We start from the raw sequence: 25,685 nt of genomic DNA on the forward strand, positions 1-25,685 counted from the left end.
CACACTGTTCCAGAGGGTCCCTCAACCCTCTGGAGCAGACTGGGGAGGCAAAGGGGGGAATACAGAGAGGAGGGAAGGGACACAGCAGTGTCCCATGGATGCAAGCAGAGGCGTCTTTCCCATTGGGGTTACTGGCGCGTTCTGCCAGAGCGCCGGCCTCTCGGGTGCCCAAGCGAGTGGGGGAGCTGTGTGGCTTTGCTGGCGGCCTCCCCTTTCCCTGCACACCAGCCAGCTGCGCCTTGCCAACCATATGGCTGGCTGGCGTGCAGCTTCCTTCCCAAGCCTTGGCAGGAGGAGAGTGATCCCTGCAGAGGCTTAGGGTGGAAGCTGTGCCCACCAACTATATGGCTGGCAGGCATGCAGCTCTCTCTCTCTCTCTCTCTCTCTCTCTCTCTCTCTCTCTCCTGCCCATCCTGTGGGAAGAGGGAGGAAGGCGATGGCGAGGGGGAAGCGTAGCGCGAGGAGGAGGAGGAGGAGGAGGAGGAGGAGGAAGGAAGGAAGGAATTGCCCCCTTTCTTCCTCCTGGGTTTGCAGCCCTGCTTGCAGGGTCCCCTTGCCTGTCCTGTTCAGCTACATCTAGCCCGAGCCCTGAGTAGCAGCAGCTGCTGCCCTGGTTTCTCTCCCTCCCTGGAATTGTGCCCTGTGTTTAATGTTATGGGCAACTCTATCTCGGGGAAGGGAAACCTCTTCCCTTCACTTTTCTTCTTCTTCTTCTTCTTGGGGGGTGGGGTGGGCTCCTTCTCTGGCCCCTCCACCCCACCAACAAGGTCCCTAGGGGTTGTAAAGCAAGGCAGACCATTTAGCACCTACCCTATTCATTCCAGCAGCTGGCCATCACCCTCTCACTCCATGCCCTGCGAAAAATATCACTACTATTACTATTATTATTACTAGTACTACTACTACTGCCCTCCAGAAATAGATATCAGGGCAGCTCACAGCCTGAAACTACGGTACTAAGCACATGTTGAAAATTAGAACAAAGGCAAACTTTGTACTTAAACACAAATTGGCTGGGAACTTCATTGTCTGTGTCTTTATTTATTTATTTAAAGAACAACAAACTGGTGGTTGCTTTAACTTTTTGATATGTGGTGATTTGAATCATGAGGATGAATTAGAAGAACTGCTGAGTCTTCAATGAGTCTTGCTTTGGAACTGAGGACTTCATTAGATTTTCTTCTGCCTCTTCATTTTATTTTCATTTGTTCTAAGGGCTTGTTAGAGATAATGTGTAATTGTGGTGTCAATTCCCTAAAATAAAGGTCGACAACTCTGGGGAACCTTTCCTTAAAAAGGTCAATAACTTTTGAGCCCCCCCCCTTAAAAAAGGTCGACAACTTTGGGAAACGGGGAGGGGGGCGCCGGAGGGATCTTTGCACCACAGTGCCGGATATGCTTAAGACAGCCCTGGATGCAAGACTGTTCCATTCCATGAGCAGAACTCCACTCAGGTAACTCAAGATCCAACCCACTTGTTTATTTTTAAAAGCCACTTAAGAACATTAAATATTCACAATGAACTCAAATAGGAGGTAAAATCTCAGTTACATAAACAGTCAATCATGGACATTATGCTCACATTTTTATTCTTGTACCCTCAGGGTCCCTTCCAACTCTACAATTCTATGATTTGCAGCCCTGAACATAAAAGAGATAAAGTTTTCTGTTACAGTTCTCTTAGTGCTGGTTAGCTTTTTTCTTTTAGAGATTCGACTAAGCTTTTAGTCTAAGGCTTTCAAGCTGTAGGGATTTTTTTTTTAGTTTACACTCTCAAATCTTTATTGGAATATATCATAGAATCATAGAGTTGGAAGAGACCACAAGGGCCATCGAGTCCAACCCCCTGCCAAGCAGGAAACACCATCAGAGCACTCCTGACATATGGTTGTCAAGCCTCTGCTTAAAGACCTCCAAAGAAGGAGACTCCACCACACTCATTGGCAGCAAATTCCACTGTCGAACAGCTCTTACTGTCAGGAAGTTCTTCCTAATGTTTAGGTGGAATCTTCTTTCTTGTAGTTTGGATCCGTTGCTCCGTGTCCGCTTCTCTGGAGCAGCAGAAAACAATCTTTCTCCCTCCTCTATGTGACATCCTTTTATATATTTGAACATGGCTATCATATCACCCCTTAACCTCCTCTTCTCCAGGCTAAACATGCCCAGCTCCCTTAGCCGTTCCTCATAAGGCATCGTTTCCAGGCCTTTGACCATTTTGGTTGCCCTCCTCTGGACACGTTCCAGTTTGTCAGTGTCCTTCTTGAACTGTGGTGCCCAGAACATATAACAAAACAGCTTTTCAATAACCGCTTCCCGCAAATGAAGCGGCAACTCATTATTTCCTAGTCACAACCTTCTACTTCTAAGGTGGGAATGAGAGTGGTTTATCTTGTGGTGTTGTGAGGGTTAGGAAGATAAGGACTGCTAAGTGAGAGAGTTCCAGACACCCAAGTTGAGGGTAGGAGTAGTCATAAAACAGCAGAGAAGTATAAACACATGTTTTATTCTGGATACCTTCCTTGCTTTAAATGCATTATTCCTGTACTGTATTCTAGGGAAAAGAAACAATAGAATTGTAAATGGGATGGGGGAGATTGTAATGTGCTTTGGAAATTCAAGTGCTATGTTAATTGTCTTCAATAACCACCATCACCAAAATGAGACTCTCAAATTAAGGAACACTCTTAATTGCCGATTGGCTCCATGGAATGATAGTGAACTGAGGGAATTGTGAATTGAATGATCACCTTTGAGAAAGATAGAGCTGTAATGAGCTGAAATGAAGGACAGCTCCTTAAACTATATAAGGAGCATCTAACAATCCTACAAATAAGTTAAGCTGGTCACATTGGAGTAGTTCTGATTGATTGTATTATAGCATTTGGAAGACTGGAAACGGCAGACTATCATAGACATTATAATGGACTTGGGGGTGGGGAAACCATTTGCTTTAGAAAATGATTTCTACATCCACTTCCCCCCTCCCTGCTCATATTTGATTATGCAAAGAGGCAGAAGTGTTGATTTTACAAATGATACATCGAGACAGTTCCTTGCTCTTGGGCCTTGCCTGTTCTTCACATTGTTTGCATAGATATGTGCACTGACACTTCATTGCACATGACCTTTTATGTACAATATTGTGACTCAATACATGTAACAGTTAGGAAAGCAGGACTGAGAGCTACCACCTTGATTTTCAATGTTGACCTCAGCGGGCTTTTATTTGATTCTTATTAATTGCCTTCAGATGTCACAATAACCATGGTTCATCATGACGGGAACAAGCATGTGCAGGCCTCAGGCTCACATACTCCCTGCTACTGTGCAGCCATGAGGAAAAGTTTGGAAACTTTTGCCTCTGTTTTCATTAATTATCTGAATACAACGAAGTGTGGTTAATTTTATTCATGGGTTAGCTTGGTTTATTTATTTTTTTAAAATGTCAGCTTCAAACCATAGAGTACAGAGCTGGTTTGTTGCAACAAACTACAGTTAAGAGCAAACTAAGGACCATGGGCCGGATCAGGCCCAATTGCCTTCTAAATCCGGCCTGCGGATGGTCTGGGAATCACTGCACACACGTTCTTTCCCTCTTCCTCACACGGTGGAGGCGCTGGCTTCTCCCCGCCCTGCCTAGAGGAGGAAGGGGGCTGGGCTTTGTTGGTGCCAGCCCCTCTCAGGAGCACTTTTGTGTGCCGCTCATTGTTCCTCTGCCGCCGCCAGCCCTTGCTGCTCGCAAGACACAGGAGCCATGGTTGGCTGAGCACCCCTCTCAAGTGGCTGCCATTTAAAGCAGCCCCTTTCTGGAGCCCTTTCGTGCGCCACTCACCGTCTCGCCAACGCCAGCCCCTACTGCTCGCAAGACACAGGAGGGACAGTGGACCGGCACCCTGCTGAAATAGTTTGAGGACCTCTGGTTAAGAGGAACCACTGATTAGGGTTCAGACATAACACTGAACTGCAGTTAATAAAAAAGTGAAAATGTTCAATCTGCTCCTTTCCTTCATACCAGAGGTAGGAGAGAAACAAACAAACCCAAGGCTTGCAAACTGGTACAATTAGCCATGGTATACAATAAACCATCGTGCATTGTGACACCTGAATGCTGCTGAGAAAAACCCTACACAAATTTGAAGACGGGTGACTGTCTTCTGCAACTGTTTCTCTGCTCTGTCCTTTCCTAGATGCTGCACCCTAAAATAACCTGATAGACTGAAGCACAATTGCTCTTACAAGCACAATGCTTCATTATGTATGTTGTTTTGAAAACAGTTTCCAGAGCTTCAAATATGTCAGCTAAAGCAAGAGAAAAGGCTGTTGATGCTGTTATAAGGTCAGCTTTTCAGCGACTGTGGGCAGCATTTGGTGGCATACTGCCAAACAATCACCATAGCAAACATGGCTGCTCACAGGCAATGATTTAGCTGCTTTGACAATACTAAGTCTCCAGTGAAGTCTAAAGATAAGAATTACTCACCCTGCACAGAAACAATTATTTAAAGAAGGGCACAAAGCATGGTTCAAGCTACAAAACATTACGTATTTTATCCCATATCTTTAGGGGAGAGGTCCCACACTTGCGTAGTCAAAACCACAGTACCCCCACACAAGACAGAAATATTGGCAGACAGTGGAACCCTGAGGTTTGCAGAAGTATAAAAACATATTGTGGGGGAGGAATATGCAAAGAGTGCATAAAGAATACAGACATTTTAAATGCAGGCTTCTTGTGCATTCTTTCAAAAATATCCACAGAAAACGTGATGTTGTACACCAGCAAACTAAAAAAGGATAGACTTAGGCTCCTCACTTCTTCCCTATCACACACACACAGGACACACAACCCACTTCTCAACTGCTGTGTGCAGAAAAGCTGAGGAGAGGGTTAAGGCCTGCCTCCCAACTCATCTGTTTATCACGGAGACAACTTAAACTTCCATTAGAGTGAGAGCTGGGCAGAGATCTCCACACACCCCATACTTTTCTATTTTAACTTGTTTTCTGTTTGCCACTGTAGTCAAAATTGAGTGGCTGGTGGGGACGGACTTACTTGGTAAGCCTGATATGTCTCCTGGGCCAGTGGTGGCGTTGGTGAGCCAACCCTGTGAGAAAGCCACTCTTATTAGTGACATGCCTCTATAAACAAATGCAAAGTGCTCCCATACTGGGCAGCAATTATAGGTAAAGTAATAGGGAGTTCAAGGATGGAGGAGAGCTGTAACTCACTCAGCTTTCTATAAAGTTGGCCACGCATAGGCAAACTTGGGCCTTGAAATGTTTTGGGACTACAATTCCCATCATCCCTGACCCCAGTGGTCCTGTTAACTAGGGATGATGGGAGTTGTAGTCCCAAAACATCTCAAGGGCCGAGTTTGCCTATGCCTAGAGTTGGCTATAGAGAAGCTCTTCCACCTATACCTCTTTAACTGAAATGTTTTAGCAAACCAATTACTCACTGGGTTGCATAACATGAGATTCAACTGGATTGAAACCTGTTGTACTGTTTTAGTTTCCAACATAAGGAATTATATCTACTGGATTGTTGCCCTCTGGTAGACTAAAAAATATCCTGTCGTTCTTTCCCTTATTTCAACTTGTACAACAAACTCAGAAACAAGAGTGAGAAACAAATATTTCCTGCACACACATCCAGAGAATTCACAGCAAGTCTGTAAGTACTTGGGTGTAATTTGTATCCTCTTGTTCTGAGCTTAACAGCAATTTTGTTGATGAATACCAATCCTACTGTTCCCCATACTTAAATGGCAAAATCTCTCAAAAGAGCAGCAAGGTCAGGTCATAGGCAACAGAACTTGCAACAAAAAGGTGTGTCTAATGCTTGTCAGTGAAACATATTTAGACTCTGCTGAAACAAGCTCACCATGCTGACCCACAGTTAAGGCAGACCTGCAAGTTCTCCTGCTCTCATCAAGAAATGCTTGTATGGCTAGCTAAACTCCCTGTCTGAAACCGGATCCTCCAAGTTCATCTTCCTTCTGGTCAGTTTCACCTTCACTGAGATTTTCCAGCAATGCTATTGACAATTAAACTGTCCAAGAACTCAGCCTGAGGAATCTGAGCAAATCACTTTGCAATGCAACTCAGCACTTTGTCAGCTAATTAGCTTGTATTGTGTAACACAGTTCACAGCTCAGGCTGTCTGGAAGTTACCGGTATTCTACCCCACACAGCTCTATCATTCTTGCCTTTCTGAGCTTAATGGTTTTGTTGAACCTTCTGCCAATAGAGATCAGGGCAGATCTTCTCACAACACCATCTCTCTATAGCTTACCAATTCCAAGCTGCTAAATTGCTCAGCTCTACCTTTACAGAAATCCCCTAGCTTAAAATTTTCAAGCAATAGATTAATAAGGGCTTGGACCTACTCATGACCCATAAACAAGGCAATAAGCAGCATCCTAATGCATTTAATTTTAAGTTGCATTTAAGAAAGAGCATCCCTAAGAAAGCAAATATTAAGACATCCACCTTATTTTACTATTATAACAGATTGAATTCCTGAGATAGGGAACAGCACCTATTTCACTTACTTGGACTTTCCAAAAGTGAAAAAAAGCACTTTAATTGATCATGCCAGCCAGGCAGTAAGGATGTGATGATGTGGGTCATTTATTCTATCGGAGGGTCCTTTTGCAAGTGACACCTCCATCTAAAGTTCAGAGGGTGGCTATGAGAAACAGGGTCTTTCAGCGGTGCCTCCCTACACCCCTGCCGGCCATGGAATGCTATCCCTAAAAAATATAAAGCTGGTCATTCATTTATATCAGAAGACACAGCCCTCCCAAAGCTTTACATTTTGTGCTTGTGGGAGGTTTTCTGCCCATTTCCCATGGCTGGAGTCTCATCTCTGTATTATGTCTCTTCCATATATATCACCATCATTATATCACAGACTTCTGGAGTTGGAAGGGACCACAAGGGTCATCTAGTCCAATGCCCTACAATGCCAATCTACATGTGACATTAAGTGCTTCTCTGTATTAAGCATGCAGAGTTTTTTCAGAGGCAAATAGCATCAGGTTGGGGGGAGTTGGTGGTTATTGGGACTGTAGCAGGCACAGAGGGGAAGTTTAACCCTACCCCCCCTGCCCCCCCATGTCCCTGACAGAAATCCCTCATTCTGAAGCTCCTCCTTTTACCCTTCTACTGGGCCCATAACCAAATATTGTTGATATAGCAGTGTCCCGTGCACAGCGGAATGATGAGGAATACGTGCACATACTTTAAGTTGCTTTATTTACTTTTCAAAGCTGGTAGATTACAGAAAAACATCTTGCCTCTGCCGGAGCAGAGAAAACATCCTCTCTCCTCTAAAGCACGGAGAGAACAACACACACTGAACTGCAAAGAGCAGTGAAAAACAGGAAACCAGTGTACGTCACATCCAGTCTCCTTTCCCGTGGGAAAACCCAACAGCACAGACTGTGGAATGTAAACACCTGTCTCGTGACAAGCACTTCGCTGCACAGTGAAGAGAGCAGAAACCAACAACTTTCACCCACTCTCGCCATCTTTCTTCCCTCCGAGCTCCACTGGGCACTCTGCTCACACTTCTAATAGCACTGCCAGCCAACTGGGGAGGGGACCCTGTAGGGCTGCTGCAATGGCCCATGTCAGTAACCAGATTCTTCTGCCAAGGCACCCAGAGGAGCTTGCGTGCCTCACTCAGCCACCCAGAATGGTGGAGCAGCAGCCTGGGAAGTACATGGACAGATGGGCTCCAAGCTGTTCCATGGAGAGGCATGATTTCTGCACACACACACACCCCAGGCCTGTGTCCTTGGCAGAGGCCAACCCCTGCATGCACCTCTGCTGATCCCATTAATCATCAGCATTTAAAAATCTGTAATTTAAAAAGCTTGCAGGTTAGATTCAAATACACATTTAGCATCATGTGTAGTTTGGTTCTAAAAGTTTTTTAAAATGTTGACCAGTGAAAGGTCCAGTTAACAGGGCAGCTTGTTGCGGCTCTGATATTTTTTTTTGCATTTACTGCTTTGAGTGAATTCATGGAACAGTCCAAAGTAAAATTCTGGCAGACTAGTACTATGAAGTGTTGAGGCCAGATACATTTTATACCCATATTAGGCTGTGGAGCAAGTTCAGAGCTGGATTCAACAGTTCCCTTGTTTGCAACTTTGAAGAAGTGAGTGATAGCATCTTAACAGTACATGCACAATCCACAGGGGTTCCATGGAAACATCGGCTATCATCAGTAATAGCACCAGCTACTTATTAAATAAAACAATATAGCTAAGATGAAATCAGAACAAAGACCAAATCACTGAAGAGGGTAGAAATAGTAACAAACTTGTCAGAAAAAAATAGACGACACACTGAAATCTATAAAAACCTTATAATAGAACAAAGTGAATAGAAACATACAGTTTAAAAAAATTAAGGCTGGAGCACGCTTATGTTATAGTAAGTACCAGTGAAGCCAATGAGACTTCCTTTAGTAAACCTGCTAAGATCAGGTTGCACATTGGAAAATTGAGTTGTGAATCAAATCATACGTTTTACGTTTTACAAAACTTCACCACTGACAGCCCTGTGTTAACTGACTGGACACCTATGTATCTAAAAAAACCAGAGTGTCATTCTTAGCATTTTCCTATCTAGTCATTTATGCAATCCCTTTCATTACAATATTCAAGTGTGGTTGTATTATTCAAAACACTCAGCTGACCAACTGACAAACTACCTACTCAGCAAATTCTCAGTTCAAAATATACCATCAACAAATGACTAGAAAAGGGATGCTGATCAAGGAAAGCAACATATAGTGTATGTTTAAATCCATGCTCATTCAGGAATGCACTATGTACTCAAGTTACTTCCTGAATAAGGAATCTCTCTCCATTAAGAGCTATTAAAGCTATCTTGCAGTTCTCTTGCCCATGGGTTTGCTTGCAGATACAACTCCAGAGAGAATTTGCCACATTACCAAACTTACTGAATCACTGAAAAGTCCAATCTCATGGCAACAGTTCTTTCAGCAAAATATTTTATTTATTAGTATGCACATCCAAATTACATCACACCCTTTGAGGAGAGGAAGATTGAATGCTGCAATGTGAAATACAACATCAGCAAGTAAAGTGCACTGGATATGCAAATTCAAAATATTGTGCCTGGACTGGATGAGTACAGCTCCTGTGTCAACTATGATTTCTCTGTTACCTGCTGCTTTTGTTAACAAACTCTTCATTTTTGCACTTGACCCCCACTCCATTTTCTAGCTTGCCTTGGAATGGTACTGGATCCCCATGTAAACGCAATGCATAAATATGCACCCATTCATCCATGAACTCTGGGGTCAGATTTAGAGACCTATAATACTGGCGCTGTTGGAGCCAGTTATTTTGTTATTTTGCACAAAGCTCATAAGACACCATCTGCTTAAAATGGTAGAACAAATACTATGAAACCCTAAGACAAAATCAATAAAAGCTGCCAAAGCAGTCATTACCGGAAGATTAAAAAAACAAAAAAGTCATAAGAACTGCACAGAAACCAGCTATATGACATTGCAAGGGGTTGGACTAAATGGCCCTTGGGGTTCCCCCCAACTCTAAAATTCTATGATTCTATGAATGCCTAGCCAAAAACATTAAAAAGCATTTGCCTACTACTAAAATTTTTATTAAGGTTGGTGCTGGTAAGCTTTTCTGTGGATGGCATTCCATTAATGCAGTAGCACAACTGGGAAAGCTCTCAAAAACAGGATAGGCTGAGAGGAGGCCCAGTCTCCCAAAGATGGTCTAATCGCAGTGGCTGCAAAGCTGCTTCCCTCCCCCAGGATGACAGCAAGCTGCAATCCCACCACTAACCAAAGAAAAAGGGCAAGTGTGGGAGGCTGGTGGTGCTGGTGCTTGATGCAATATGAATTACCCGAGATCACACTGGCCTATCTATTCTGAATGTATTCTGATTGTTCTTATATGATGCCAATAAAGGTTACTTGACTTGACTTGAATATGAATTACCAACCCTTATAATTACTTTCAAAATCTGACTTTTGACTTGTTCCCAAGTCAAAGATGCATAGAAGCTGCTGGTGTGACTTAAACCATATGGGACAGCAAAAGCCAATGCAAGAGGCGGTCCAAGAACATACCAAATATAGAAGGCCCCTGGGCACATAGACATCTGCTGCCCTGATAGGTCAAACTACCTACAGTTTTCAGAAAGCACACTTGGATGTTTGGAGCTGCAAACTTTATAAAAGGGTGCTCCAAGAGAATGAAATTTTGGAGGAAGTAAACTTTACTTAATACTGTGCAACTCTTTCACAAAGAAGAAAGGGTGGTGGATGCTGGACGTTTCAATTCCTTGCTGTGACCGTAGAATTGCTTCCCATCATACACCCAGTCATGGGAACAGTTTGGTCCCTACTATCATTACATATAACTTTTGGGGTAGAAAATATTACTCTTCACATCTTACAGGTCTTCTTATCATTCTGCCTCTTGATGTAGTCTCAGGCATCTCAGTGTCTGAAACCCTCTCTGCCAATTTGTACTGCAATCATTTCATTGTTCTGCCTTGAGACTCTAGTCTAGCTTGTGACAAGGTCTTTTTGAAATCCCTCAAGGAAAAACAGGCCCTTTGCGGTGTTTATTTCTGAAGGTTTGACATTTTGTACATAGCTGTATCAAGTCTTCAATTTGAGCACACATACCTGGCTGATAAACAGCTTCTTGAGCCCTTTTTTCATCTACTTCCAAACCCAGTATATCTAGTATTAGTTCCTTGTGGTACTATAATTTTGTTATTTATTTTAAAAATAAACTAGTACATAATGGACCATTAATTCATCTCTATAAGCATAGATATCTCCTGGAACTTCCACTTTTCTTTCTGGCCATTTTTGCAAAAACCCTTTAAAAAAGAAGAAGCTATCATTTGCAGTAGCCATTCAAAATTCCAGCAGGTGAAGGGTAGTACCCCTGGTGTGAAACATGTCCTGCTCCTTCTGGGGTAGTGTGTCCACCTTTGGTCCCCGTCCTGCACTTAGCTCTCACCCGTGGCTCCTAGAACTGTCAGCATGCAACAGTGGCCACACCCCAGGAAACGGCTTTGACTGGCCAGCTAAACCAGGTGAGGGGAAATGATGGTTCTCAAACCCTCAGTGGGTTCCCCTGGATGTGAAGACAGGCTTCGGTGGACTGAGTGGATGAGACTAATAGTGGGTCCAATAGTCAAGAAGCCAGTTTCTGCATGTGCTATAGAGGGAAGTGAGGGGTAGATGTGGCTCATCAACCTGGGAAGGTATTCCATCTAGGAGAAGGAAAACTGATTCTAAACTTCCATTGCCTTGCAGCCATACTCATTCATGAGAAAGGCTTTGGGAGTAAACCCTGAGGAAAAATCTGTACCTGCTGTCTTGCAGGAAATCTTTGGGAGGAGAAAAGGCTAATAAGTAAACCCTACCCAAATCTGGAGTGCAATCCCTAAGACGATTGGATGGCATCTTGTATGCCTCTTTCTGGCAACTCCTGCAGCCACACTGCTGCCAAATATATTGCTCTGCCTCCCTTTGGATCACATTAACAATGCAGAGAGGGAGGTCTTTTCTCCTGGGCAGCCGAGAACCTCCATACACACTGCCCAGGCTTGTGCCCTGGAGAGGTCACATACGTGCTGCTAGCACAGCAAAAACAACATGGGAGACAGCAGATATGAGTTACCAGTCTCTGCAGCCACAGCAGGTACTGTGATTCTCCAGTGTGAGTTCACCCTTGAAGGTGCACTCCATTGTGTCTCAAGACAGATGGATGCCAACAAAAATCTCAGTTCTGGTATTGACAGGGATGACATCATGAAGGACATCAGGTTCCACAGTTTTGAGTCTCTGCTGGGGTTCCCCAAAACATAGGGGTGGAATTTTTCTGCTTTCCAAAACATCTGAAGGGCACCAGTTTGGAGAAGGCTGGTTGATAGCTTTAGTCACAGAGAAAGCAGCAGTCTGAAGCTAAAGAAACTGAAAAGTCTGTGGTGACATCATCAAATAAAACACCAGAGTTCCCATGCTGCATTTCTGCCTGTCCATGATTAGAAACATCCATAGAAATCAATGGGCCGACAAACAAGAAGATCTGCAACCCCCACAACATTGAATGTACAGCACTGAAGCCTGGGTCACTTCAACCCTGGTTACTGTCCTGGGCAGCACCACATCATCAAGGGCTTGGGAATGCTTACCAACTGGTTGAAGAATGCAGTGCTCATCTACACAGAAGGGTCTAGGGAGCCAAGATGGACTCTACATCCTGAGGAAGTGTTTATGAACACAAGTATCAATAATAGAAGATTCCTGGATCTTAATGATCACTACAACAGCAGGATCTGGCTGCTCCAGACCTTTTGTAATTACTAACCCAGCAGGGAGACTCATAAACAGAAAACTCCTCAGCAAAAGTCCTGTTAAGTATGTTTATAGCAAACCTATAGATTACAACTGAAGACCTGGTCTCCAAAGATAACACGATGCAATTAAAAAGAGAGTAATTTTGGTCAAACCTATAAGCAAGGTCTCTGACATAACGCAAACTGAAGGCATTGCACACAATTTAATAGCAATCTTACTAGGATTGCCTCTTCAGAGAAGTAGGATTACAAGTCAGAAGGAATTCACTTTGGGTTTCCAACTCTAGGGAACACTGTGGTGAAACACAAAGCCTTATGAAAACATGTACTGTAACCTGGAAACAATTGAGGCTTCAATCACTCACAGTGGAATGCTTACATTCATGTAAGACTAAAAGAAGAAAATGCTCAGCATTCAGTGACAGGATTTCATGGTGAATAATTGCATGGATTTAGGGAGAGAAAAAACCCTGTAATGGATTCTGAAAATCCGGCTGCCAGCAAGAATCTCTCTGGAATGTGATCAAGCTGTGATATGAGATTTCCATGCTAAAGACTTTTGCATGTTTTCCAAATAACTAAAGGAAATATTAATCTCTCATTATATAAAAACATAGGAGAAAAAACAACAAACCCTAGAATGTTAACTAGCCTACCCAGCTTATGTCCAAAATGAATAGTTCTGTCTCCCCATGTCAGACCATAGTCCTGACTGAGCTAGAGATGCAAGCAACTTGTCATGCATAATGTGTAGTGACTATGGATGGGGACATTAATTCCCACTTTGATCAAAATGATGACTCTAGTCAGTCCAGTTAGGTTTAGCGGAAGTTTTCTCCTGCAGATGGGCATATGTATCTGTAGGGAGCCTCCTTCCTACAGTTACAAACAGGAATCTCTTTTGCAGGACCCAATATTGACTCATTATTCAATTCATATTAGCATGGTTTTTCTCTGGAATGTGATGAAGCTGAGAGCTGTGACCTTTGCTTGTGAAATAAAAAACATTAAACCTTTCAAATGTAAACCTCATAGCTTTTTGCAGGAGGAGCATAGTCCTGGCAACCACAAATTTTTGGTCAGTCATGCATATGTCCAAGGTCAGCTTAAATTTATAGACCCTTGGTGTGTGCATGTGTGATCACTTCCTCAGGACCCCATTTTCAATGGCAACCCCAGAGTAAATGTTGCATGCCCTTAGAACAGTGTCCTTCAGCCTTGGGCCCACATATGTCGTTTCATAACAATTCCCATTATCCCATTGGCTAAGTTGGCTGGGAATGATGGGAGTTGTAGTGAACCGCCCTGATACCTCTGGGTATAGGGTGGTACATAAATTCAGCAAATAATAATAAGTTCATTAGTAAGTGTAGCTACATGTTCAGTTACCTTCAATAAATACAATGCCCTTTCTCTGGAAATTTTAGTATGAGTTATTATTGAAAATATATATTGGACTCTAGGTTACATTTTTCAACACAGGCCTTTTTCCAAATGCAAATCAGGCCTTATTTGAATGACTTATACCTAGGAGGATTCTTTTTACAGGCCCAATAATCTCGGACATAACTGAAACTTGTGAAACCAAGTGTATGAAGAGGGTAAGAGTCATTTGTAATCCAAATGGTAAATTATAAAATGGGTTTTGATCTCTATGTTGTGTAGCCCCCCCACCCCCACCTAAAAAAGTTCTTCCCCATCACAGGCAATGTAAAGGTTTTCAAAAACTTTTTAAAATGCAGGAATAAATAAATAAAAATCCTGTCTTTATTTTAGTATTCCTCATTTTCTGCTACGCATTGTGTGCTACATTCTATTAAAGAGAAACCATATTTTATCACAAAATTGGCTGCAACTCAGTTGGGTTAAATGACCCACACATATCCCTTACCTACTTCACAAGGGTATTGTAAAACTTATCTAAATAAATTCTACAAAGCAATGTGAAATCCTTGGATGACACATGCTTTGGATAAAAAGCATTATCACTGTATTGAAGTTGTTATACACATGTCATTGTTCCATGACAAAATATGGAGACTGGCAGGCAGATGCATATTTATTAGCACTCTGTTCTAAGATTAGTTTGCTATTATCCTGCTCTAATCTCTAAAGCAGGGGTGGGGAGTGGGGGTTATCCAAGGATGAGAACTGATCTTGACTGGAACCAGACATATTTTTGGATAGTGCAAAATATTGGAAGGAAAGACCGCTAGACCTTGTGTGGATGCAAGTGGATGCTTCTGTTTACTTTGATATGAATGTATTTAATAAGCATGGACTAAGTCCCATCGACTCTCTCAAGGCCAGGCATGCGGAGGTCCCACGGTTTGAGTCACTTTGGAACACTGATTGGAGAGATTATATTGGCAGAACAACACAGAAGTGGTGGAAAAGGCAATTTGAGGTGGAGGCTGATACTAGACCCAGGAAAGAAGATACCTTTAAACAACCACATGCCCTTCTATTTCTGAGCTGGAAGGGACACAGGATACAGGCAGGCATTTGGAGCAGGGGAAAACCAATGCTTGCCTACCCAGAGGAAGAACATGCCATTACGGAACTGAGCAGACTCCAGTTTGTTATTGTTCAAGCACCATTTATGGCCATTTCACTTATTTCAAAGAGTAAGGCAGCACACAGACTCCAATGAACTCTGCATCCAGTGTGAGCTGGCTGCTGCTTTGTGAAGCCATGGGCGTAGCTTCTCCCCCTAAGTGAAGTAAATAAATAAAAATACTTAACTAACAGCAGAAAGAATCAGAATATTTGAAATTGAAATGCTCATTGAGGTCACTTGGATGATGTTGTGGCACATTTTAGCAACGCAACTGGCAACCTGACTGAGTGATAGGTGTGGCTTCCACGAACTGATCAATTGCATAGCAGGTAGCTTCATTCTGGAAGAGAACAAGTTTGTGTCCTGCCCGCCCCCCCAAATCCTGGCTATGCCCATGTGTGAAGCTGTGTACATACGACATGAAACACAACCCACAGCTATCCTATAGTTTCATGAGAAAAACTGTGTTTGGGGGCATTCTCCCCCAACCAGCTTCAATCCAATTTGAAAATGTAAGCCATATAAAGATATCCATTCCCCCTCTTCGCCTACTGTTGTGGACTGACCGTGGACAACTTGGAAAAACATCCAAGCACACCGATGTGTACAGTGATGTGCACATGCAATTTTAAACACAGTGGGGATAACCACCTTGCTGCCTTTTAATCTGATAATATGTGCACAGCCTAAATCTGGGTGCGCTGTGGCTGCACTCTGCAGCTAGTCACAGATCCCCAGAGAGAACAGCTGCTGTATATGTGCATTTGTAAATACATGTGGGTGTGAATTCATATTTTTAGGGATACTCTTGAAACATCTTGTGTGTGAAATAGCAGGACATGTTGGTGCTAGACATGCCACAGCTTTTTGTAAGATGAGATACTGAATCTAATCAGCGGGGCTCCATTTTCAGCTATCATGGCTAATGGTCACTGGTAGATTTAACCAGTGCCTTTTTTCTAGGGGGTATGCAGATTCACACATTTTGTGAATCTTTGTACTTTTGTCCATTTACTGTATTTATTTCCCCCAATTTGAACTATTAAAATGGTGATTTTCTAGAGTCAAAATGAGAGTACCCCTAAAAATTTTTTTAGAAAAAAGCACTGGATTTAACCTACATGAACTTGTGTGATTTTTGTTTAAAGCCATTGTAGTAGCCATCATCACATTATTTGGTAATGAATCAGAAATTGATTATTTGTTTACTTAGTCAAGAACAGATTCTTGTTGTCTTATTTCCTTTTGCCCATCCTGAATCTACTGCCAATCTGTTTCTAGACATGTCCATTATTTGTAGAGGAAAATGCAGGCATTTTACAGATAATAATGCTGACCTTGCTTAACAACAACAACAACAACAACAACAACAACAACAATAACAACCACCCAAAGTTATTCATTGGTTCAGGCAGCTGCTTCCATATTTGTATATAAGTTTGAGGATTTTAAAAAATCTTTATTAACATGTGTTTCTAAAGCTTTCTGCCTTGTTCAACTAATGTGAAGTGACACCTCCTTGCTAAGAGCTCAAATTTGACCTTCTGTTCTGTGTAGCACAAATGAATGAGCAGGATTGTCAACATAATAGATTTTATATTTTAATAAGTTTTCAGAAAACATTTTATTTCCAAATATGTATAGTGTAGGTTGCCATATTCCGAAGAGCAAAAAAGAGGACACATTTGTAGGTGGTCCGGGGGTTGGGAGGAAGAAAAATAGCAGTAATAGTATGTGTGCAGTAAAAGGCAAAAGGTATATTGAAATATTTAATAATGGTAATTAGAAATGAAAACAACATACCCTCCAATATTTTGTGAGATAAATTCAGGGTATGTGTGAAATATTTAATAATGGTAATTAGAAATGAAAATGACATACCCTCCAACATTTTATGAGAAAAATTCAGGGTATGTGTAGTAGACTAGTGAGGCAATAATCCATATGAAACCAACCCCATTGTCGTCCCCCCCATCCATGCCAACTTTGCAGCCACATGCTCAAAGCTACTCTCCTTTTATATCTCAGTATTCATCCAAGATGCTCTGCAACTCAGGGAATATGCTGGCACAGTTGGAAGGTGATGCCAAACAGCACGTGCTGCTCTGTCACTTTACAAAGACAAGCAAGCGACAACTTTGAGCCAGTTGGCACTGGAGATGGCAGAGCCATCATTTTGGCCACTATTCTTGCAAGCAGGAGCCACAGCAGGGGGGATTTCAGAAGTCATTCTTTTGCATGAAAGGGAAAACAACAACAACAACCTGGATTTATCTCTCAGAGGTTCTCCTCCTCAGAGCCACTTAGAGGCCTTGCATGGCACAGAGCAACCCACAGGGCCTGTCTTGTGCCTGATTTACATCTGTAATTTGCCCATATGGAAGGATCTTAATTAACCTCTTGCAAGCACTGACCTGGATCTATGCAGCTGCCGCACTACACCACCTCTCATCTCTAACACAACAACCCACTTAGCTTAGCAGAGGCATCTAATGCAAAAAGAGCCCCCATAGGGGCTGGACATACCTGGGGTTTAGAATGGGCCCATTCAGCAACCGTACAATGCTAATTAATATTTGGGCTTTTGAAACCTAATCAGAGATGCTTTGAAGCATAAGACAGTCATTTAATAGGCACTGCCTGAGGCATTGTTTGGCCATTGTACAGCTCCTATGCTGGCAGCTGCATTCAGGAGAACTGAAGGGCATTGTTACTGTTCCTGGAAGGTTTTTACTTCCAGCCAGACTTTCACTCCCTGCCATTTCATTACCTTAGAATTCAGTAGGGAGGACTAGCATAAGAAAAAAATAAAATGCAACTGAAGAGACATCTCCAACTCATAGGTTTTTGGGGTGTGAAAGGTCCCATTCCTGAGAACTTATCGAGAGTCACTGTCAGTAATTTGCATCAGATGGATCAATGGATGTAAACCTCCAAAATGTATTTTGTATAGTTAAGTTTTTACCTCTATCTTCAGTACATTTTATTTTATTGCTATGGCTAGTGGCTGATGCAGATAAAGATTCTCCTGATCTGATCAGTGGTCATCGTATGACATCTTTGGGTTTGAAGGGGGTTATATAGCATAAATAAAATGGCCCAGGTCACCCAGGCACCATCTACACATGCAGGATCCATAGATGCAGCATTATGCAGGATCCATAGATGCAGCATTATGTGAACACTGAAGGATAACTGCATTCTGAACAGTCTAGGAAGCATGCGATGGTTTGGCTTGCTTAAAAATGCGGATCAAATGAAATCTTCAAGCACCACTAGTGATTACCCATCTCTGATTTTTGCATCATCATATCAACCTGCGCTCTGCCCATCTTGCATTCTTGTGTTCAATAAAAGAACACAGCAAGTTCTCATGGGACTCTCTGACACATTTTGGCCATAGGGTGCGAATAAAGTGATCTCTTATTACTGGGAGCAGAGAGAGAGAGAGAAAGAAAGGAAGGAAGGAAGGAAGGAAGGAAGGAAGGAAGGAAGGAAAGAAGGAAGGAAGGAAGGAAGCATACTGTTGCAGTAGCACACCAGGGTTACTAAAAAGAACATACAAAACCACTAATGGATGGGGAGATTGCAGCCCTTGAATGTCCACTTTTCATATTAATAAAAAACATTAATGGCAGCACTATGTTTGTTAAGTAAAGGCACCTTTCTTCTCCTCCATACTTCATACTCTTTGGTATCCACATCAAAGTGTTCACTGACTTAGGTAGCAACACCTTAGACACTGGACAAAATGGGGTCATCTCCAAGAATTAGGTTGAGATAATTAATCATGTTTTCTGTCTTGCAGCTATGCTTCCTCCTAGAATTGTTAAGAAAATCTCCTTATGCGCAGTTGCAGTTCAGTTACTGAACAAATCCATTTTGTTGCAATGGAAAGGGACAGTTTCTCTTCTGTATTTTAAGTAGGTCAATGCAAATATATTGTAGGGAGGATTAAACTGTTACCCTGCACTCCCCTTCCCAGTAGTGGTAACTTCAAATCATCCTGATTGAATTATGCTTCCCATGTCAATAGTAATGAAATTATACGGTCATTAACAGCTGATACTCTGGTGGTCCCAAGTTCTGTCTTCTGATATTTGAAGCCTGTGGCCTCAAGCGTGAGGCCCATGCAGAATATAGGGTTGCACAGCTAGAAATGCTGCAGAAAAATGTGCAAAATAATATAATCAATCCCTAATTATAATCTACTTTAGCAAATTAACCAATAATATATCTGAGCTGAACACTGAAAGCACATTGCAATATTAAAATAAAACATGATCAGAATTAACCAAAAGGAATGGATGTCAGAGACACTGAGTAAGCTACATTTCGAAGGGGGGAAAAATCCCTTCCAGTAGCACCTTAGAGACCAACTAAGTTTGTTATTGGTATGACCAGTTACTGTAGCAGTGCCAGGTGCTGGAGGGGACGGAGCCATTTCTCCATTCTCAATTCCTGCATCCGGAGCAGAAGCAAAGAAAGCAGACAGCTGGAAGACAGGGGGTGGAGGCTTGTGGATGGAAGAAGTTCAATTCTTCACCGCCTCAGATTAAATTCTGAGCCAGAGAAGAATTCGGGAGAATGTAGTGCTCATTTTGTATTTGATGTATCAGAATTTGCTTAAGTCCATATTCTGAGTGAGGGAGTATGGATCTCAGGCAAACATTGCTGAACAGGACAGCGAAAAGCCATCTGTAGCATTCCTGCAAAATATTAGTATTAATGAGATACTAAGAAAGCAACATTAACTCATGAATTAGGCCCAAACTGATGTAATGTTGAACACATTTTCCTTTTTACCCATGACAATGCATTTGGATGTACATCTGATGTACATCTATGGAGCATTTACAAATCATGGCAAATGACCATGATGAATCCAATTCAAGGATGCATTGTGTTCACCACTATGAATGATCACTCAGCATCAGAATATCCTGAGCGCACGTATAGTATCAATAGAGGGACACAAAGCTTGCACCTAAGACTAATTAGACAAATTAGCCTATCAACCTAACGGAGAGACTTTATTTAAACCACTTGCACGGGAAAGATGACGAAGAATACTTGAACAGTTTTTTTAGCATGAAATGCTCAGAGGTGTAAAATAAGGTTACACTGGGACTGGTACCAGGTGGAGGCTTTTTTTTTTAAAAAAAAGATTACTGGAAACGACAATATGATAGTTTGAGGAATTGAGTCAAGTGGGTAAACAGGCTGGAAGACAGAATTTTCGGAAACAAGACTTTAATAGTACTCTGGTGTAAAAGTAAGCGCTGTGCAATGTCTTCAATTACTAAGTCCATTCTAGAGTCACAAAAAAAATCAGTTTATACTCATACAGTCCTAACCTTTCTGATACAACAGGGAAGGATAACACGGCAATCTACCTCAGTTCAGGAACTATTTCTAGGAACTGAACTGTACAAAGATAAGGAAACTACTGCCATAATTATAAATCCAAATAGATTATGCAGAATTGCAAAGCTGGTTTAATCATTAAAATGTGAAGTACTTCCTGAATACAGACCAAAAGAGGTCTTGTTCTATATTACCACAGTGAGTTGAGTGCGTGTTTGCAAAGATTTATGAATGCTGACTCATTTTGGAAGTCAAACCTTTGCCAGCTTTAATCAAGAATATGACAAAACTAAGTAGCATTGCACTAGCACAACTCATTTCCGCCCATTTCACTTTTGCAAACAGTTTAATAAAACTCTGTTTTCAAGGAAAAGTGTGTATTTCCCTGCTTTTTCCTTACTGCATATGTGGCTACTCTGATCACAAAGCTTAACATTATCTACAGTGCAGTACAACAGAAAAGGGCAGAATTAATGACCTGTGAAATAGGTACAGTCAGTGCTGGTTAATCTATGCCTGGCTTAGCCTGAAGCTTTGAGATATAACAGAGGCCAGCTGAAAGCTGTTGAACACTCCTAAGTGTGAGGGAAGCAAAATATAGTCAAAGAGTATATTTCTATTTTAAGAACAGTCGGTCAATACAAATTTTCCTTGCTTACCCATTGCATCATTTTCATAAGAAATGCACCATTCCTGCAGAAATGAGGATAATAGTTTTTTCCACATTATATTCATGAACGAGTCATTAATGGAAAAGTCATTCCTGGTTTCTGTGTACACTTTCACCCACTGCAGTCCTATAACTTTGTGGAAAAGCTTGCATTTCAAGTCACTTATACAGTAGTGCCTTGGTTCTCAAACTTAGTCCGTTCTGGGAGTCTATTCAACTCCTGTAACCATTCGAAAACCAAGGCGTGGCTTCCGATTGGCTGCAGGAGCTTCCTGCACTCAAGCGGAAGCCGCGTTGGACGTCTGGCTTCTGAAAAATGTTCGCAAACTGGAACACTTACTTCTGGGTTTGCGGCATTCAGGAGCCAAAATGTACGAGTACCAAAGCATTCAAGAACCAAGGTACGAGTGTAGTATAACATCATCTGCAGTTATCCTAAGGAGGGAGGGCACCTGTCTTGCATGTAGAGGATCTCAGGTTCAATACTTGGTATTCCCAGTTGTTGTTGTTTATAAGAAAATATTAAGTAGCAGGTGATGGGGGGGCCGGGACTTGCCAGAGCCTGGAAAGCCTGTGTTAGTCAGCGCAACAGACAATAGTAAGTTAGACCCTCATATGCACTATACATTTAAAGAAGTATCATACCACTTTAAACAGTCATGGCTTATCCCAAAGAATTCCAGGAATGGCAATTTGTTAAGGGTGCTGAGAAGGGTTAGGATATCCCTGCTCCCCTCAGAGAGTTACAATTCCAAGTGTGGTTTTAACAATCAATCCCTTTTCCCATAGAACATCAAGAATTGTAGCTCTGTGAAGGGAACAGGGGGTCTCCTAACAGCATTTAAAACATTCACATCTAGGAACCCCTAGCAAGCCTCCAGGGAACTTCTGGGTTCTCCAAAACACAGTGTCGTCAACAACAACAACAACCCAGCCAATTGCTCTGTTTTATTTTTGTAGCAAAGGAGAAGAGTTCCATAGCACTAAAAGAGCAAAGGGTGGCACAGATTAATATTCATGTTGCTCTATTGGAAAGAGCTTACATTTAAGTGTGAACAGTTCGTTCACAATTTGATTAGTTTTTGCCAAACAATTCAGTATTATGGATGTACAATGGCCTTGCCACTGGAAGATTTCTAGTGAAAGATTAGTTATTCTGGTAATAAACTTAGATGCTGCTTGCCATTCTCTAAATGGGTTTTATAAAATTTTATTGTTATTATCTTAGTCTTAGAGATAAGTAAAAACAGGCACACTTCCTCCACTGACTTTACTAAGGTTACAGAAGCATACAGTGGCAGAAGAAGCCTATTCATGTGTACTCAAAAGCAAGTCCCCCTACCTTCAGGTAAGTGGATATATGATCATAGAATCATAGAATCATAGAGTTGGAAGAGACCACAAGGGCCATCGAGTCCAACCCCCTGCCAAGCAGGAAACACCATCAGAGCACTCCTGACATATGGTTGTCAAGCCTCTGCTTAAAGACCTCCAAAGAAGGAGACTCCACCACATACTAAATGATAGCATACTAAATTACCTGGCCAAGCTAAGGTGCATGCTATTGGTAATTTTAAAAAAGGTTGCAGGTTGTGACTTTACTGGACTAATAATAATAATAATAATAACAACAATAATAATTTATTATTTGTACCCCGCCCATCTGGCTGGGTTTCCCCAGCCACTCTGGGCAGCTTCCAACAAAGATGAAAAATACACTAAAATGTCACATATTAAAAACTTCCCTGAACAGGGCTGTCTTCAGATGTCTTCTGAATGTCAGGTAGTTGTTTATCGCTTTGACATCTGATGGGAGGGCGTTCCACAGGGCGGGCGCCACTACCGAGAAAGCCCTCTGCCTGGTTCCCTGTAACTTGGCCTCTCGCAGTGAGGGAACCGCCAGAAGGCCCTCGGAGCTGGACCTCAGTGTCCAGGCAGAATGATGGGGGAGGAGACGCTCCTTCAGATAGGGCTTCAAAGGTCAGCACCAACACTTTGAATTGTGCTCGGAAACGTACTGGGAGCCAATGTAGGTCTTTCAAGACCGGTGTTATATGGTCTCGGCGGCCGCTCCCAGTCACCAGTCTAGCTGCCGCATTCTGGATTAGTTGTAGTTTCCGAGTCACCTTCAAAGGTAGCCCCACGTAGAGCGCATTGCAGTAGTCCAAGCGGGAGATAACCAGAGCATGCACCACTCTGGTGAGACAGTCCGCAGGCAGATAGGGTCTCAGCCTATGTACCAGATGGAGCTGGTAAACAGCTGCCCTGGATACAGATTTGACCTGTGCCTCCATGGACAGCTGTGAGTCCAAAATGACTCCCAGGCTGCGCACCTGGTCCTTCAGGGGCACAGTTACCCCATTCAGGACCAGGGAATCCTCCACACCTGCCCGCCTCCTGTCCCCCAAAACCAGTACTTCTGTCTTGTCAGGATTCAACCTCAATCTGTTAGCCGCCACTTCTCTGTTAATCTGTTCTTTTTTGACAAATGCATCTTAAAACACTTTTCTACTTTCCACAACAGCCATTTGCAACACTTTGTGTCATTGAATAAAATCCCAGTGTGAAATGGTTTTGTTATGAGATTGAGTGTATCTAATGAAATGGACAAAAATATACAAATATACAAAAGTATATCCTGTATTCTTCCTTAAGGTGCCACAAAACTGTTACTTTTTATCCTAAGAATCTCAGTTACATTTCTAAAAGCCCTGGTATCTTTAAAGCAAACATTTTGTCCACAAATGTAAGATTTCTAAAGCTTCATTGGCACTTTGAACCTAAAAAAAGCTGTCAGACAACAATTCCCTACCCATCGCAGTTGTTAAGGTACTTTTAGATATTTGACTCATTATTTTTAACCACTCTACAGAAAGTCACTGCCCTTTATGAGCCTAAGGAACCACAGATAGGAAACTTTGCAGTGATGGAGTACTATGGGAGGAATTCAACATTGTGCTACGTCAATCATTCTGTCAGGGCAAGCATTTCAACTTGCCAGATGGAACCACCACCCCTCTTCTCCCCACACAGTTCTGGGAGTTCTCCCCACCACCTGCTGAGACAATTTAATGGGGTGGGGCATGGGGGGAGGAGAGGGGGGAAGCCCACTTCACAAGCGGAAGTCCTTGCACGAGCTTTTGCCCATGGGACTCATAAGTTGAATCCAATGTTGTTACAAATGAAAGTGAATAGGGAAGTGATAAGGCTCCAGCTTGCCCAGACACAAAGTAGAAGCTTGGGTGTGAGAGAGGACTGGTCAGCCATTCTTATTATGACTTCATGTTTGTGCCTGAGCTAAATCAGATGGCCATTAATCTCTGTGTGGTCCTCCATGAGTACGTTCATGCTAGCCATTTACCACAGGACTTAACACAATTCTAGCTTGAGAAGGGTCCTTCCTTCATGTTAATTGCCACCAAGCAACAAGCAGAAATTCCTGGCCACCCTGATATTAGTGTTAAGTTGCCAGTGTGATCACTGCCCCTGAGAAGGCTATTGCATTTCCATTTCCTGGATAAAAGTCAATGTAAGAACATCCCTGGAATCTGTTCTGTGCCACGCCTATGAGGCTTTAGACTTGAAGGCAACCAAGAATTTCTTTCTGGAATGACTTTCCACTGGTATGGGAACATTAAAAAAAACTTTTTACCACCATGAGGATTATCCAAAAGAAACATAGGGCATATATCCAATAATAATAAAGCATATAATGGTATAATCCAGTCAAAAAACCTGGCTACACACTAGAGTTTCACTAGTTTCAATCTGAGTTGAGCATGTGCTTAGCTTTGTTCCACTGAAATCAGCATGCAAGGCTATGCATCTTTTACTTAGAAGCAAGCCCCTTTATGTTCAGTGGGGCTTATTCCCAGGTCAGTGTGCAATGGACTGAGGAATTAAAGGGATTCGTTTTTACAAGCTAAATGTGAAAACTTACATTTGGCTTAGAGGAACTAGAAAAGTACAGTTTTCTAGCTTCTAAAAGCTACGTAAGAGTTTTCATCTTTAACTTTTCAACCATGATTTATTTATACCCTTTATACCTTTATAAATAAATAAAAAAAGAAACATCTAGAACCAAGTCTGGGAAACTTCCCAGCACTCAGAATTTACCACTGCAGCTGAGGCTATGCATTTCAAGCTGCTTTCTTATGCTGCTGTACACACCAGAGGAGGTGATGCCTCCACCCAATGTGTAATTACCTGATTTGTTTCCTCACACCCAACTCCAATTCACTGAGGCTGTAATCTGTGCATGAGCTGTCACCTGTGCATGCACATTGGCTGTCTGAAATGTAGCTTCCAGCTGAACCATGGCTTCCATCCCCCCCCCCATCAGATGGAAGCTGGGTTGAGGGAAAGCGCATCAAACTGGAGTACAGTGGTACCTCTGGTTACATACACTTTAGGTTACAGACTCCGCTAACCCAGATATAGTACCTTGGGTTAAGAACTTTGCTTCAGGATGAGAACAGAAATCGTGCTCCAGCAGCGCGGCAGCAGCGGGAGGCCCCATTGGCTAAAGTGGTGCTTCAGGTTAAAAACAGTTTCAGGTTAAGAACGGACCTCCGGAACAAATTACGGTAAGTACTTAACCCGAGGTACCACTGTATTTCTTAAAAAGCCACGGGTACAGATGGATTGTGACCAACATTTTGTGTGCACTGCTTCCAACACTAGGGGCAGGAG

The 25,685-nt window shown here is 42.4% G+C and overlaps 1 protein-coding gene and 1 long non-coding RNA gene across 24 annotated transcripts in view; one reads left to right on the forward strand and one right to left on the reverse strand.

The window, feature by feature from the left end:
* The window catches only part of DTNA (dystrobrevin alpha), a 184,753-nt gene that overhangs the window by 123,697 nt on the left and 35,371 nt on the right, over positions 1-25,685 (reverse strand). Inside the window, exon 2 of one of the 23 annotated variants that reach the window (XM_081873639.1) lies at positions 1,583-1,641. The exons of the other annotated variants lie outside the window; for them this stretch is intronic. The gene's annotated coding sequence lies outside the window, so the exon portion shown is untranslated. The remainder of the gene's footprint in view (positions 1-1,582; positions 1,642-25,685) is intronic. 23 annotated transcript variants of the gene reach the window in all.
* Positions 1-25,685, forward strand: part of LOC309348497 — a 72,869-nt gene that overhangs the window by 15,392 nt on the left and 31,792 nt on the right. The window lies entirely within an intron of this gene.

This window comes from Podarcis erhardii, assembly GCF_964252035.2.
Source record: "Podarcis erhardii genome assembly, chromosome: 8".
NCBI classification, from domain to species: domain Eukaryota; kingdom Metazoa; phylum Chordata; class Lepidosauria; order Squamata; family Lacertidae; genus Podarcis; species Podarcis erhardii.